General features: G+C 41.1%; 1 long non-coding RNA gene across 1 annotated transcript; it reads left to right on the forward strand.

The window, feature by feature from the left end:
- The first annotated feature begins 2,031 nt into the window (after positions 1-2,031).
- Positions 2,032-16,214, forward strand: LOC122450580. Its single transcript, XR_006272133.1, has 3 exons — positions 2,032-2,075; positions 6,031-6,033; positions 16,090-16,214. It is a non-coding gene; the product is annotated as an uncharacterized LOC122450580 (long non-coding RNA).
- The last annotated feature ends 816 nt before the right edge of the window (positions 16,215-17,030 follow it).

Raw genomic sequence — 17,030 nt, forward strand, 5'->3', positions numbered from 1 at the left:
ACATTAGATGTTCCCTTGGTATCTCTAAGTTTCTTGAAGAGGTTTCTAGTCTTTCCCATTCTATTGTTTTCCTCTATTTCTTTGCACTGATTACCGAGGAAGGCTTTCTTAACTCTCCTGCCTATTCTTTGAAACTCTGCATTAAAATGGGTTATGTCTTTACTTTTCTCCTTTGCCTTTTGCTTCTCTTCTTTCACAGCTATTTGTAATGTCTCTTCAGGCAGCCATTTTGCTTTTTTGCATTTCTTTTTCTTGGGGATGGTCTTGATTCCTGTCTCCTGTACAGTGTCAGAAACTTTTGTCCATAGTTCATCAGGCACTCTGTCAGATCTAATCCCTTAAATCTATTTCCCATTTTCACTGTATAACCATAAGAGATTTGATTTAGGTCATACATGCATGATCTAGTGGTTTTACCTATTTTGTTCAATTTAAGTCTGAATTTTGCAGTAAGGAGTTCATCATCTGAGTCACAGTCAGCTCCCAGTCTTATTTCTGCTGACTGAAGGAGCATCTCCATCTTTAGCTGCAAAGAATATAATCAATCTAATTTCAGTGGTTACCATCTGGTGATGTCCATGTGTAGATTCTTCTCTCGGGTTTTTGGAAGAGGGTGTTTGCTATGACCAGTGTGTTCTCTTGGCAAAACTCTGTTAGCCTTTGCCCTGCTTCATTCTGTACTCCATTCTGTTGTTTTTGCTTTGTCTTTGTCTCTTCTTTCTTTCTGGAGTTACTTCTCCACTGATCTCCAGTAGCATATTTGGCACCTACCGACCTGAAGAGTTCATCTTTCAGTGTCCTATCTCTTTGCCTTTCATTCCTGTCCATTGGGCTCTCAAGGGAAGAATACTGAAGTGGTATGCCATTCCCTTCTCTAGTGGACCACATTTTGTCAGAACACTCCACCGTGACCCATCTGTCTTGGGTAGCATACGGGCATGGCTCATCGTTTCACTGAGTTTGATAAGGCTGTGGTCCCTGTGATTAGATTGGTTAGTTTTCTGTGATTGTGGTTTTCAGTTTGTCTGCCCTCTGATGGAGAGGGATAATAGGTTTATGAAAGTTTCCTGATGGGAGAGACTGACTGAAGGGGAAAGTCGATTTTGTTCTGATTGTGGGGTCATGCTCAGTAAATCTTTAATCCACTTTTCTCTTGATTTGTGTAGCTATGCTCCCTCCCTGGCATCTACCTGCCTGGAAATCTGTATGCAGGTTGCAGGTCAGGAAGCAACAGCTAGAACTGGACATGGAACAGCAGACTGTTTCCAAATAGGAAAAGGAGTACATCAAGGCTGTATATTGTCACCCTGCTTACTTAATTTATATGCAGAGTACATCATGAGAAACGCTGGGCTGGAGGAAGCACACGCTGGAATCAAGATTTCTGGGAGAAATATCAATAACATCGAATATGCAGAGGACACCACCCTTATGGCAGAAAGAGAAGAAGAACTAAAGAGCCTCTTGATGCAAGTGAAAGAGGAGAGTGAAAAAATTGGCTTAAAATTCAACATTCAGAAAACTAAGATCATGGCATCCAGTCCCATCACTTCATGGCAAATAGATGGGCAAACAGTGTCAGACTTTATTTTTGGGCGGCTCCAAAATCACTATAGATGTTGAATACAGCCATGAAATTAAAAGATGCTTACTCTTTGAAAAGAAAGTTATGACCAACCTAGACAACATATTAAAAAGCAGAGACATTCCTTTGTCAACAAAGGTCCATTTACTCAAAGCTATGGTTTTTCCAGTTGTTATTTATGGATGTGAGTTTAGTACTATAAAGAAAGCTGAGAGTTGAAGAATTGATGCTTTTGAACTGTGGTGTTGGAGAAGACTCTTGAGAGTCCCTTGGACTGCAAGGTGATCCATCCTGTCCATCCTAAAGGAGATCAGTCCTGAGTGTTCATTGGAAGGACTGATGCTGAAGCCGCAACTCCAATACTTCAGCCACCTGATGTGAGGAGCTGAATCATTTGAAAAGGCCCTGATGCTGGGAAAGATTGAGGGCAGGAGGAGAAGGGGACAGAGGGTGAGATAGTTGGATGCCATCACCGACTCAATGGACATGAGTTTGGGTAAAGCTCAGTAGTTGGTGATGGACAGGGAGGCCTGCCGTGCTGCAGTCCATGAGGTCGCAAAGTGTTGGACATGACTGAGTGACTGAACTGAACTGAAATTATGGTGGAAGTAATGAAGATAATGGTGATCTCCTTCAAAAAACCCCATGCATGTACTGCTACACTCAGTGTTCCCTATTCTGTAGCAGGCCACCACCAACCCACACGTCTGCTAGAGACTTCTGGACACTCACAGGCACGTCTGGGTCAGTTTCGTTCAGAGGCACTGCTCCTTTCTCCTGAGTCCTGGTGCACAAGGTTCTGTTTGTGCCTTCCAAGAGTCTATGTCCCAGTCCTGTGTAAGTTCTGGCAGCTCTGTGGTGAGGTTAATGGCGACCTCCTCCAAGAGGCCTTATGCCATGCCCAAGTCTGCTACACTCAGAGCCCCTGTCCCCGTGGAAATCCACTGCTGACCCGCACCTCCACAGGAGATGCTCAAACACAGTTTTGTCTCAGTCTCTGTGGGGTCCCTGGGTCCTGGTGTGAACAAGGTTTGTTTGAGACCTCTGAGTGTCTCTGGCGGGAATAGGGTCTTAATTGGGTTTCTCTGACCTTGAATGTGGTTGTCTTTCAGGTGAGATGGGAGCCACTAAAATCTTGAGAAGAAGAGTGACTTGTTCTGATTTCTTTCTTTCTTTCTTTCTTTTTTTTTTTTTAAAGAATAACCTGCCTGATCACAGTGCTGAGATCCTAGTCTACTACTCTTCAGGGGAAGGTGGAAGCAGAAAATCCACTTGGGAGGCTGTCATAATAATCTCAGTGAGAGAGTTAGTAGTATCTTGAACCAGAATAATATCAAGGAAAAGAATAGGAAATAATTGAATATGGACGTAGTATTTTGTATCAGAATCAAAAATATTGTTGAATGGATTTTATGTGGGGTGGAATAGAGGGAAGAAAATCAGGGTGACTTCAACATCTTTGGCTTGAATAACTAGAAAAATGAAAATATTGTTAATTAATATGTGGCTCCTGTCTGCATGGGATTCTCCAGGAATGAATACTGGAGTAGGTAAGCTATTCTCTTCTCCAGAGTATCTTTCTGACCCAGGGATTGAACCTGGTTCTCCTACATTGCAGGCAGATTTTTTACCATCTGAACTTCCAGGGAAGCCCAATATGTGGAAGGCTGTAGATGGGTCAGGTTAAGAGGGGATGATCAAGAATTTGATTTGGGATATGTTAATTTTGAGATGCCTATAAAATATCCAATAATATTTGCTGAATAGGTGTGTGTAGTGTGTGTTTAGGAAAACTTCTACTAGATATATGACTTTGAGAGTCAAACCCATATGACAATGAAATTAGATGAGCTAATCAAGGGACTACGTATAGACAGAAACCAAACTTAATAACACAACAGAGACCTTTCCCAGCATTCCAGACCCTTAAATCCAACTTTGTACTGGATGTCTCTTTAGATATCCTGCAAGCATCTCAAATTCAACATGTCCAAAACACAGTGCATGTTTTGACCCATCCCAAAGCTTGCTAAGTAATCACAGTGCTAATATATAGTTCTATTATTTTAATAATACTATTCTTATTATGTATCTGGAACAGTAAAGAATCTTCCTGTCATGCAAGAGATCTGGTTTTGATCCTTGGATGGGGAAGATCCCCTGGAGAGGCACTGGCTACCCACTCCAGTATTCTTGCCTGGAAAATGCCATGGACAGAGACGTCTGGTGGGCAGTCCAAGGGGTTGGACACCACTGAGTGACTAACACTTTCACATGCATTATTTTAACCCTCACAATGCTGTTTGGAAAATATTACTATTTTCTTTCTATTGAAAATGAAGAAAAGTGAGGTTAGGAAGTTTTAATAAATTAACCAGTGATGCACAGCTAGTTAAGTGAAGCAGTTCAATGAAGAGCCCAGCTCTCCTGTATCCAGAACTGATATTCATAACCAACATGTTATGTAGTATCTTGATATTCAAAAGAATGTGTCTGGAGATTCTTATGAATCCTCAAAATCATGATTTATCACATTGTTTTGGATCATGGGGTCTTTTGGAAAATGTCACATAAGTTCCCTAGAAATATACACATTTGCAAAGAGATTCAATATTTTGTGTACAGTTTCAACATTTGGAAGGCACCCTAAAATCTATGCAAGAACCATCACCACTTAAATATCAAAGACCTCTGAAAAAGAGTTTTTACATTCTGTCCCTCACATTTTCTGTCATAAACTACAATAAACACTTACTAAAAAAAATGAAGTGATTCAGACTTTATTTATATTTTAGGATATTGGATTCATATAGGTCATAAATAAATACCATGCAGCTTATTTCCAACTTCATTTCTACCTCTAGTCCTCATGTAGCAATACCTCATATTTGCACAACAACTTCTATTACTCTCTTGAGTCTCTATTGAGAGTCTAATAGAAACAACCATGAATGCATTTATTTGTGTGTGATCAGTCACCTAGAGCAAGGCATCCTGGAATGTGAGGTCAAGCAGGCCTTAGGAAGCACCTCTTTGAACAAAGCTAGTGGAGGTGATAAAAATCCAGCTGAGTTACTTCAAATTCTAAAAGATGATGTTGTGAAAGTGTTGCACTCAATATGCCACAAATTAGACAACTCAGCAGGGGCCACAGGACTGGAAAAGGTCAGTTTTCATTCCAATCCCAAATAAAGGCAAAGCCAAAGAATGTTCAAACTACAGCACAATTGCACGCATCTCACACGCTAACAAAATAATGCTCAAAATTCTCCAAGCCAGGCTTCAACAGTATATGAACCATGACCTTCCAGATGTTTAAGTTGGATTTAGAACAGGCAGAGGAACCAGAGATCAAATTGCCAACATCTTCTGGATCATCCAAGAAGCAAGAGAGTTCCGTGAAAAACATCAACTCCTGTTTTATTGACTGTGCCAAAGCCTTTGGCTATGTGGATCACAATAAACTGTGGAAAATTCTACAAGAGATGGGAATACCAGACCACCAGACCAGTCTCCTGAGAAATCTGTATACAGGTCAGGAAGTAGCAGTTAGTACCGAACTTGGAAAAACAAACTGGTTCCAAATAGGGAAAGGAGTATGTCAAGTCAGTATGTTGTCACCCTATTTATTTAACTTATCTGCAGAGTACATCATGTGAAATGTCAAGCTAGATGAAGCACAAGCTGATATCAGGACTGCCGGAAGAAATATCAATAACCTCTGATATGCAGATGACACCATCCTTATAGCAGAATCCGAAGAAGAAGAACCTCTTGATGAAAGTGAAAGAGGAGAGTGAAAAAGTTGGCTTAAAAGTCAACATTCACAAATCTAAGATCATGGCATCCAGCCCCAATACTTCAAGGCAAATGCATGGAGAAATAGGGGAAACAGTGAGAGGCTTTAATTTTCGGGCTCCAAAATCACAGCAGATAGTGACTGCAGCCATGAAATTCAAAGACGCTTGCTCCTTGGACTCATCAATTGCACTCATCTCACATGCTAGTAAAATAATGTTCAAAATTCTCCAAGCCAGCTTCAGAATATGTGAACCGTGAACTTACAAATGTTCTAGCTGGTTTTAGAAAAGGCAGAGGGACCAGAAATCAAATTAGCAACATCTGCTGGATCATCGAAAAAGCAAGATTTCCAGAAAAACACCCACTTCTGCTTTATAGACTATGCCAAAGCCTTTGACTGTGTGGATCACAATAAACTGTGGAAAACTCTGAAAGAGATGGGAATACCAGACCACCTGACCTGCCTCTTGAGAAATCTATATGCAGGTCAGGAAGCAACAGTGAGAACTGGACATGGAACAACAGAGTGGTTCCAAATAGGAAAGTGAGTATGTCAAGCTGTATATTGTCACCCTGCTCATTACTTATAAGCAGAGTACATCATGAGAAATGCTGGCCTAGAGCAAGCACAAGCTGGAATTAAGATTGTGGGAGAAATATCAATAACCTCAGATAGGCAGATGACACCACCCTTATGGCAGAAAGTGAAGAAGAACTAAAGAGCCTCTTGATGAAAGTGAAATAGGATGGAAATAAAACTGCCATATGACCCAAGAATCCCACTGCTGGACATACACACTGAGGAAACCAGAACTGAAAGAGACATGTGTACCCCAATATTCATCACAGCACTGTGTATAATAGCCAGGACATGGAAGCAACCTAGATGCCCATCAGCAGAGGAATGAATAAGAAAGCTGTGCTACATATACACTATGGAATATTACTCAGCCAATAAAAGGAATACATTTCAATCAATTCTAACGAGGTGGATGAAACTGGAGCCCATTATACAGAGTGAAGTAAGCCAGAAAGAAAAATACCAATACAGTATACTAACGCATATATATATGGAATTTAGAAAGATGGTAACAATAATCCTGTATATGAGACAGCAAGAGAGACACAGATGCATTGAACAGTCTTTTGGACTCTGTGGGAGAGGGCGAGGGTGGGATGATATGGGAGAATGGCATTGAAACATGTAAATTACCATATGTGAAACGAATCGGCAGTCCAGGTTTGATGCATGATATAGGGTGCTCAGGGCTGATGCACTGGGATGACCCAGAGGGATGGGAAGGGGAGGGAGGTGGGAGGGGGTTTCAGAAGGGGGAACACATGTACACCCATGGGGGATTCAAGTCAATGTATGGCAAAACCAATACAATGTTGTAAAGTACAATCAATAAATTATTTAATTAAAGAATAAATAATAAAAAATGAAAGTGAAAGAGGAGAGTGAAAAAGTTGGCTGAAAGCTCAGCATTCAGAAACTAAGATCATGGCATTCAGTCCTATCATTTCATGGCAAATAGATAGGGAAACAGTGGAAACAGTGACTGACTTTATTTTTGGGGGCTCCAAAATCACTGCAGATGGTGATTGCAGCCATGAAATTAAAAGACGCTTACACCTTGGAAGGAAAGTTATGACCAACCTAGATAGCATATTAAAAAGCAGAGACATTACTTTGTCAACACAGGTCTGTCTAATCAAGGCTATGGTTTTTCCAGCAGTCATGTATGCATGTGAGAGTTGGACTATAAAGAAAGCTGAGCACCGAAGAATATATGCTTTTGAACTGTGGTGTTGGAGAAGACTCTTGAGAGTCTTGTGGACTGCAAGGAGATCCCACCAATCCATCCTAAAGGAGATCAGTCCTGGGTGTTCATTGGAAGGACTGATGTTGGAGCTGAATCTCCAGTACTTTGGCCACCTGATGGGTAGAGCTGACTCTTTGGAAAAGACCCTGATGCTGGGAAAGTTTGAAGGCAAGAGGAGAAGGGGACAACAGAGGATGAGATGGTTGGATGGCATCCTGGACTCAATGGACATGAGTTTGTTTAAACTTCGGGAGCTGGTGATGGACAGGAGGCCTGGCGTGCTGTGGTTCATGGGATCACAAAGACTTGGACATGACTGAGGGACTGAACTGAACTGAACTGTTAGGAATAATTCTCAGTATTGCTTAGTTAAACCTGACAGTATATTGCTCAATCAAAAAGCCAGGTTGCTTACTTTTGTGCTTCTAAGTGTTATTATATTGTGATTGGAGAAGGGCATACAATGGTTTTTCACGTCAGGAGCTGAATTGTTAACTTGTCCTTTGAATCCTAGTTATTGTCCACCTTGATAAACACTTTCTCAAAGAGATAAGTCAATCTGTCAGAGAAGCAGCAGTTTTAGTGGATTTGAGTTCATCAGCAGCAACATAGGAGACGACCTTGCAAGCAAACCTTCACAGAGATATTATAGGCACTGCTTGCTTTATGTTCTAACTGGACTCAAAATCCTTTTCATTTCAGCTGCTGGCGAGTTCACCAAGTGATGTCCTTTAATCTGAGTAGAGAACAACTTTCAACAGTGGTGCTGAGCTTATATGTGGCCAATCCCACATTAGCAGCTAAGGTTCAGAGTATCCAGTCTTAACTGGTGGGAAGAAAGCAGTGATTCTCCCTTTTGTGTCTGAGAACATCATCATTGAGGCTGGAAAGAGAATCTTCTATCTTTAGCAACAGACATGAGAGTAGTCAACCATCAGTTGGATGTATTAATAGTTTTGGATGTACTTAGTAGCAACCCAGTCTGGCCCCAGGAAGAAAAGCAGGTCTCAGGCTCAGTTGCAGCCAGTGGCCAAGAAGATTTCAGGGATCTTCTGAATGCTAGCCAGGGCTGAAAGGGAAATATTTGAACAGGGATAGTTAGGGATGAGTTATAGAGATGGATTCAAAAGATATTTCCTATCATTGTTTTAGCACTTCATTTTTAATTGTCATCTCGTGGCCTGAGGAAGTGCAGGTTACATATGTGAGTACCGAATTAATCTCAGCTGATTTGTTAGAATTCTGCGCATATTTCTGGGACACCTGGAGCCAAGGTGCTGATCCTGGCTAACCCGGGATGAAGTCACCTAGCTAGTGATAAATTTTCCTGTGCCAGGGTCTGAGACATGGTACACAGTCTGTGCTAGTTTATTAATGTTGGTCATAAGAACAAACAAGCAAAAAAACACTGGCTTCTCTGGTAGCTCAGAGGTTAAGAACCCACCTGCCAATGCAGGACACATGGGTTCAATCCCTGATTCGGGAAGATACCACTTCCCATGGAGCAACTAAGCCCATGAACCTCAACTTTTAGGCCTCTGCTCTAGAGACTGAGAGCCACAAAAGAGAAGCCACCACAACGAGAAGCCCACTTACCACAACTAGAGAGTAGCTCCCACTTGATGCAGCTAGAGAAAACCTCACATAGCAGTGAAGACCCATAGCCAAAAATAAATAAAATTGTTAAAAAAAAAAAAAAACACAAATAACGATACTGATAGATGATTTGCACCCAGTTTCTGTAATTGTACCCAAACAGGACCCTATGTGCCCTTCCAGGCACCAGTCTTCCCCTGTATTATGTGCTTCAGCATCTCTCCAGAAGTGTCTATTGTATAGATAACAGTATCAGATAGGCTTTTCCTAACTTGTTTTACAGATGGGAAAAAAACCCTTACCAAATAGATTCTAACTGCTTGATGATCATGAGCATATAGCCCCAGGCCTCTTGGAACCTAAGTACTGATAGAATTAACCTCTGGGACATCAGCCTGCTCTACACCATCAACCAGTTGAAGAATAGGGCATGTGCTGATCAGCACAACCTTCCCTGGACCCATCCCTCCCACACCTGACTTTTAAAGATATTTGGCCAAACCCTTCAGGGGGCTTGGGGATTTTTAGATCATGAGCCACCTGTCTCCATGAGTGACACTGCAATAAACCTTATCTGCTCCAAAGTTGGTTGGTTTGGCTTCTCCGTGCATTGGACACACGAACTTGATCTCACATTAAGCTTTCTTAGTTTCTTCGGTTGCTCTAGGTCAGGCAGCCTAATATTGGCCACCCAGCCTTCCCTGGACATTAATGTGGCTCTGCTAAGTCCAGACCTTGTATGCATCTTGGTAATTCCTGATTCAAAATATAAAGAGCATCATATGCCCCTGAGGAAAGATCTTGGGAGCAGTGTCCAAAGTCGTGGACCTCAATGATGTTTATCTGTGCTGTCTCTTTCCTCATTTATTGGAGTCTCATTTCAATAATTCAGCACTGTGTAACTGATGCTTTATGCTAGTTTTGTATTCACTCTGGAATATGATACAGTGAAAAGTCTACACATTGTGAGCTCCTGTCTCAAGCAAATCTCAGGTCTCACTGGATGAGGTCAGATGAGCAGCTGACAGCCTTGAATACCTGATTTTTGGCCCTCCTCTTCATTCTTTCTCCTCATCTTCCTCAGACTAGAATTCCCTCATATTTTCCCCTAACATTCTCTCTTCAAAACTGTCTGTGGATTGTTCCGAGTTGTTTTGTTCAGTCACTCAGTCATGTCTGACTCTTTGTGACCCCATGGACAGCAGCATCACAGGCTTCCCTGTCCTTCAACAGCTCCCAAAGTTTGCTCAAACTCATGTCCATCAAGTTGGTGATTCCATACAACCATCTCATCCTCTGTCATCAGCTTCTTCTCCTGCCTTCAATCTTTCCTAGCATCAGGGTCTATACCAATGAGCTGGCTCTTCACATCATGTGGCCAAAATATTAGAGCTTCATCTGCAGCATCAGTCCTTCCAATGAATATTCAGGACTGATTTCCTTTAGGACTGACTGATTTGATATTCTAGTATTCCAAGAGACTCTCAAGAGTCTTCTTCAACACCACAGTTCAAAGGCATCAGTTCTTTGGCACTCAGCCTTCCTTACGGCCTAACTCTCACATCCATACCTGACTACTGGAAAAACCATGGCTTGGGCTAGATGAACCTTTGTCTGCAAAGTAATGTCTTTGCTTCCTAATATGCTGTCTATGTTTGTCATGGCTTTTCTACCAAGAAGTGAGCATCTTTTAATTTCATGGTTGTAGTCACCATCTTCAGTGATTTTGGAGCCTATATAAAGAAAGTCTGTCACTGTTTCCATTGTTACCCACCTATTTGCCATGAAGTAATGGGACCGTAAGCCATGATCTTAGTTTTTTGAATGCTGAGTTTTCAGCCAGCGTTTTCACTTTCCTCTTTCACTTTCATCAAGAGGCTCTTTAGTTCCTCTTGACTTTCTACCACAAGTGTGGTGTCTTCCGTGTATCTGAGATTATTGATATTTCTCCTTGACATACTCTTTTCCCAATCTTGAACCAGTCAGTTGTTACATATTCAATTCTAACTGTTCCTGAAAATGTTCCTACATCTCTCCTACCCTGTCCCTACTAAATAAAACTAGTTTCCAGTCATCTGAGTAGCAAGAGCATGTCTTCACAAAACTGCTATAACACGTCACATCCTATTATATCCCTTTTTCTCCTGATAGAATAAATTTGGTAAGACAGCAATTCTTTTTACTCATTTGCATGACCCTACCTACTTTTAGCAAGTCTCTTATAGAAGTATGTACTCATTAAATACATGATCAAAGAAACAAATGAATTAACAAATAGCTCTTTAGAGAGAAAAGAATTCCTTCACTTTGAAGAGTTACTGAGTGTTTACTGACTGGTAAGAATTTCCCAGGTGTATTTGCATTCCAAATGTAGTAGGCAAATAAAACCTTACGCTAAAGTCATGCTACTTAAATTATGCCATATCAGATATTGTCAGTGTGTAGGTGAGCCAACTGAGCAAGTGTTTGCATATTTTCTTAAGCTGGGGCACCAAGAACATTCACAGGGAGGTCAAATCATGCCCTGTGGATGACTGTGACTGTGAATACACTTTGGAACCTGGAAAGATCAGTGAATATTAATCTGGCGTATGTTGGAGTCAATTCTACCCTTGATAAAATCTCAGTCTTATTTCTCTTGAGGTCATTTATCACAGAGCTAATTTGCCCTTTGTCAGCCTGCAGCTTTGCCACAAAATGGTTACAAGACCACATGTCATATGACTTTTGTGAGACCTTCACTTGCTTATTTGTAAAATAAAGTTTTCTATAATCTCTGGAGTGCACTTTAGCTAAATATTTTATCTGCCCATGGCTAAATGAATTACCCATATTCACTTGACTAGAAAGGCAAGTATTTCATGTGATATCAGTGAGATAATAATCTTTCACTGTCTTGAGAAATGAAAGAAAGTAGCTGTGTCATGGAGGATTAATGAAACACATGACCTCATTCATTCAGGCCCCTTGAAGAACATCTACGTTTGTGTTTGGGGGACATATGCTAGCTTTGAGCTTGCTTGGTGGATATGGAAATGGGAAAGGGAGGGACGGCTAAAATTTGAATATTTAGTGGCGTTTGGTTAAGCTGCCTTAAGAATAATAATCCATAGTTCCTTACTCCATATAACACATTTGAATAGGAACTTTCACCTATAGCCTGATTTTAGAGGTGTTTGTGTGTGTGCACGTGCATGTGTGTGTGTGGTGGGTGTGTGTATGTGTGGTTGTATTACTGGTCAACTCCTCTTCTAATGAATGTACTCTCTCTTTAGATAAAACAATAATTTAATCCTATTTCTGTCCTATGTAACAGGTTATATTTTTCAAAAGTGACAGGATATTTTTTTGTCCTCAATTATTTTCCACTCATGTTTTTACTATCAGAATGGGCAAACCTGATTTCCTTCTATTGCAAACACATTAATTTTAGGAGGAGAGGATATCTGGAGGTACAAATGCAGAGCCTTAATGATATCTCTAGGGGCTTTCCAGGTGGTGGAATGGTAACATAGTCCATCTGCCATTGCAAGAGATGCAAGAGATGGGAGTTCAATCTGTGGGTGGGGAAGTACCCTGGTGTAGGAAATGCAATCCATTCAGTATTCTTGCCGGAAAATTCTGTTGACTAAAAAATATAGTTACAACCTGAAAGTAAACAGTTATTTGGTGGGAATGTATAGGACTCTGGGCCTGGGAGACAGCACCTCAGCAACTCTGAGAAAACTGCTCCAAGGAGGCAGGAGGGGAAGTCAGGGTATACAGAAGTTTGCAACAAAGGGAGCAGGCAGACTGAACATCAAAGATCACATATCAAGTTTAAAAAAAAATTACATGCTGTGTATGGGAAGACGCAAGCTTTCTGGACTCACTGAATTCATTCCTTTCATAGGCACCTCAAAATTCTCCAAGTCAGGTTTCAACAGTATGTGAACTGTGAACTTCCGGATGTTCAAGCTGGATTTAGAAAACTCAGGAACAGGAGATCAATTTGCCAACATCCATTGGATAATAGAAAAAGCAAGAGAGTTACAGGAAAACATCTACTTTTGCTTTATTGAGTATTCCAAAGCCTTTGACTGTGTGGATCACAACAAACTGTGTAAAGTTCTTCAAGAAATGGAAATACCAGACCACCTTACCTGCCTCCTAAGAAATCTGTATGCAGGTCAAGAAGCAAAAGTTAGAACTGGACATGGAACAACAGACTCATTCCGAATGGGAAAAGGAATATGTCAAGGCTGTGGGATCAATGTTCTTTTCTCCTGGGTCCTGGCACACACAAGGTTATGTTTGTGCCCTCCAAGAGTCTGTTTCTCTAGTCCTGTGTAAGTTCTGTAAGCAAGTCCCACAGTCCTCCAAAGTCAAATTTGGAACAATATGAAAAGGCAAAAAGATATGACACTGAAAGATAAACTCCCCAGGTCGGAAGGTGCCCAATATCCTACTGGAGGAGAGTGGAGAAATATCTCCAGGAAGAATTAAGAGATGCAGACAAAACAAAACCAAACAAAAAAAAACCACCCAGTTGTGGATGTGACTAGTGACGGAAGTAAAGCCCAATGTTGTAAGAACAATAATGCATAGGAGCCTGGAATATTAGGTCCATGAATCAAGGTAAATGGAAAGTGGTCTAATAGGAGATGGCAAGAGTGAACATTGACATTTTAGGAATTAGTAAACTAAAATGGACTGAAATGGCCGAACTTCATTCATATGACCATTACGCCTACTACTATAGGCAAGAATCCCTTAGAAGAAATGGAGTAGCCCTCATAGTCAACAAGAGAGTCCGAAATGCACTACTCGGGTGCAATCTCAAAATCAACACGATGATCTCTGTCCATTTCCAAGGTAAACCATTCAATAGCACAGTAATCTAAGTCTATATCCCAACGACTAATGGCAAAGAAGCTGAAAGGCTCTGTAAGAGTTAAAAGACCTACTAGACTTAACACCAAAGAAAAAGATGTCCTTTACATCATAGGGGACAAGAATGCAAAAGGAAGAAGTCAATAGATACATGCTGTAACAGGCAAACTTGGCCTTGGAATACAAAATAGCAGGTGAAGGCCAATAAGTTTTACCAAGAGAACACACTGGTGATAGCAAGCACCTTTTTCCAACAACACAAGAGAAGACTCTACATGTGGACATAACCAGATGGTCAACACCAAAATCAGATTTGTTATATTCTTTGCAGACAAAAATGGGGATGCTCTATACAGTCAGCAAAAACAAGACTGGGAGCTGACTGTGGCTCTGATCATGAACACCTTATTGCAAAATTCAGATTTAAATTGAAGACAGTAGGGAAAACCACTAGACCATTCAGGTATGACCTAAATCAAACCCTTTACGATTACACAGTGGAGATGGGAAATAAACTTAAGGGACTAGATCTGATAGACAGAGTGCCTTATGAACTATGGATGGAGGTTCCTGACATTGTACAGGAGACAGGGAGCAAGACTATCCCCAAGAAAAAGAAACGCAAAAAAGCAAGATGGCTCTCTGGGGAGGCCTTACAAAAAGCTGTGAAAAGAGAAGCAAAAAGCAAAGGAGAAAAGCAAAGATATACCCATTTGAATGCAGAGTTCTAAAGAATAGCTAGGAGAGATAAGAAAGCCTTCCTTAGTGATCAATGCAAAGAAATAGAGGGAAGAAAGAATGGGAAAGACTAGAAATCTCTTCAAGAAATGTAGAGATATCAAGGGAACATTTCAGGCAAAGATGGGCTCAATAAAGGACAGAAATGGTAGGGACCTAACAGAAGCAGATGATATTGAGAAGAGGTGGCAAGAATCCACAGAAGAACTGTACAAAAAATATCTTCATGACCCAGATAATCACGATGGTGTGATCACTCACCTAGAGCAATACATTCTGGAATGTGAAGTCCTGTGGGCCTTAGGAAGCATCACCATGGACAAAGTTAGTGGAAGTGATGGAATTCCAGCTAAGTTATTTCAAATCCTAAAAGATGATGTTGTGAAAGTGGAGCAATCAATATGTCAGCATTTGAAAAATTCAGCAGTGGTCATAGGACTTGAAAAGGTAAGTTTCATTCCAGTCTCAGAGAAAGGCAATGCTAAAGAATGCTCAAACTACCACACAATTGCACACATCTCACACACTAGCAAAGTAAGGCTCAAAATTCTCCAAGCCAGGATTCAGCAACAGGTGAACTGTGAACTTCCAGTTGCTCAAGCTGGATTTAGAAAGGACAGAGGAACCAGAGGTCAAATTGCCAACATCCGCTGGATCATCAAAAAAATAAGAAAGTTCCAGAAAAAAACATTTATTTCTGCTTTATTGACTATGCCAAAGCCTTTGACTGTGTGGATCACAATAAACTGTGGAAAATTCTGAAAGAGATGGGAATACCAGACCACCTGACCTGCCTCTTGAGAAATCTGTATGCAGGTCAGGAAGCAACAGTTAGAACTGGACATGGAACAACAGACTGGTTTCAAATAGGAAAAGGAATACGTCAAGGCTGTATATTGTCATGCTGCTTATTTAACTTCTATGCAGGGTATATCATGAGAAACACTGGGCTAGATGAAGCACAAGCTAGAATCAAGATTGCCAGGAGAAATATCAATAACCTCAGATATGCAGATGATACCAACTTGTGGCAGAAAGTGAAGAAGAACTAAAGAGCCTCTTGATGAAAGTGAAAGAGGATAGTGAAAAAGTTGACTTAAAGCTCAACATTCAGAAAACTAAGATCATGGCATATGGTCCCATCACTTCATGGCAAATAGATGGAGAAACAGTGGAAACAGTGACAGACTTTATTTTTCTGGGCTCCAAAATCACTGCAGATGGTGACTCCAGCCAAAAAATTAAATGACTCTTACTCCTTGGGAGAAAAGTTATGACCATACTAGACAGCATATTAAAAAACAGATGTTACTTTGCCAACAAATGTCCATCTAGTAAAGCCTATGATTTTTCCAGTAGTCATGTATGGATGTGAGAGTTGGATTATAAACAAAGCTGAACACTGAGGAATTGATGATTTTGAATTATGGTGTTAGAGAAGACTCTTGAGAGTCCCTTGGACTGCAAGGAGATCCAAACAGTCAATCCTACAGGAGATTAGTCCTGGGTGTTCCTTGGAAGGACTGATTTTGAAGCTGAAACTCCAATACATTGGTCACCTGATGGGAAGAGCTGAATCATTTGAAAAGACCCTGAGGCTGGGAAAGTTTGAAGGCAGGAGGAGAAGGGGACAACAGCAGATGAGATGGTCGGATGGCATCACCTCCTCAGTGAGTAAACTTCTGGAGTTGGTGTGGACAGTGAAGCCTGGCATGCTGCAGTTCATGGGGTTGCAAAGAGTTGGACATGACTGAGTGGCTGAATTGAACTGAACTAATATATATTTTCTTTTTCTGCTGACTCCTTGGAATTAGCCTTTTTAAATGCCGTTATTTGCACAAGATTTTTCACTCACATTTAGCTCCCATCAGTAGGAATCGGTACAGTAAATGATGTGGGGTTTTATGTTCAACCTGAAAAATGAAATGAAATCCCTGGCTGTACCCACCAGTTTTGGGAAAGGCCTTGACACAAAGAGCTATGTGTATCTCAGGAACTAAATATCTATTTGTGTTCAACTCTGACAAATGGAGTGGTCCACAGAGCCTGTTTATAGTAACACAGTCCCTTGGGCTTATCTTTAACGCATTTCAAGCTTGAAAGACTTTCTGATGGAATGGAGTAAAATCATATATCTATATCTATATCAATAGATAGATAGATAGATAGCCTGGAAAATCCCATGGACGGAGGAGCCTGGTTGCCTCAGTTCATGGGGTCGCTAAGAGTCAGACACGACTGAAGTGACTTAGCAGCGGCAGCACAATATATATGTCAGTGCAGTTCAGTTCAGTCGCTCAGTCGTGTCTGACTCTTTGCAACCCCATGAGGGAGGCCAGGCCTCCCTGTCCATCACCAAATCCCAGAGTTTACCCAAACCTGTGTCCACTGAGTCGGTGATGCCATCCAACCATCTCATTCTCTGTCGTCCCCTTCTCCTCCTGCCCTCAATCCCAGCATCAGGGTCTTTTCAAATGAGTCAGGTCTTCCCATCGGGTGGCCAACATATTGGAGTTTCAGCTTCAACATCAGTCCTTCCAAGGAACACCCAGGACTGATCTCCTGTAGGACGAACTGGTTGAAACTCCTTGCAGTCCAAGGGACTCTCAAGA

This window comes from Cervus canadensis, chromosome 11 (assembly GCF_019320065.1).
Source record: "Cervus canadensis isolate Bull #8, Minnesota chromosome 11, ASM1932006v1, whole genome shotgun sequence".
In the NCBI taxonomy this organism is placed as follows: Eukaryota; Metazoa; Chordata; class Mammalia; order Artiodactyla; family Cervidae; genus Cervus; species Cervus canadensis.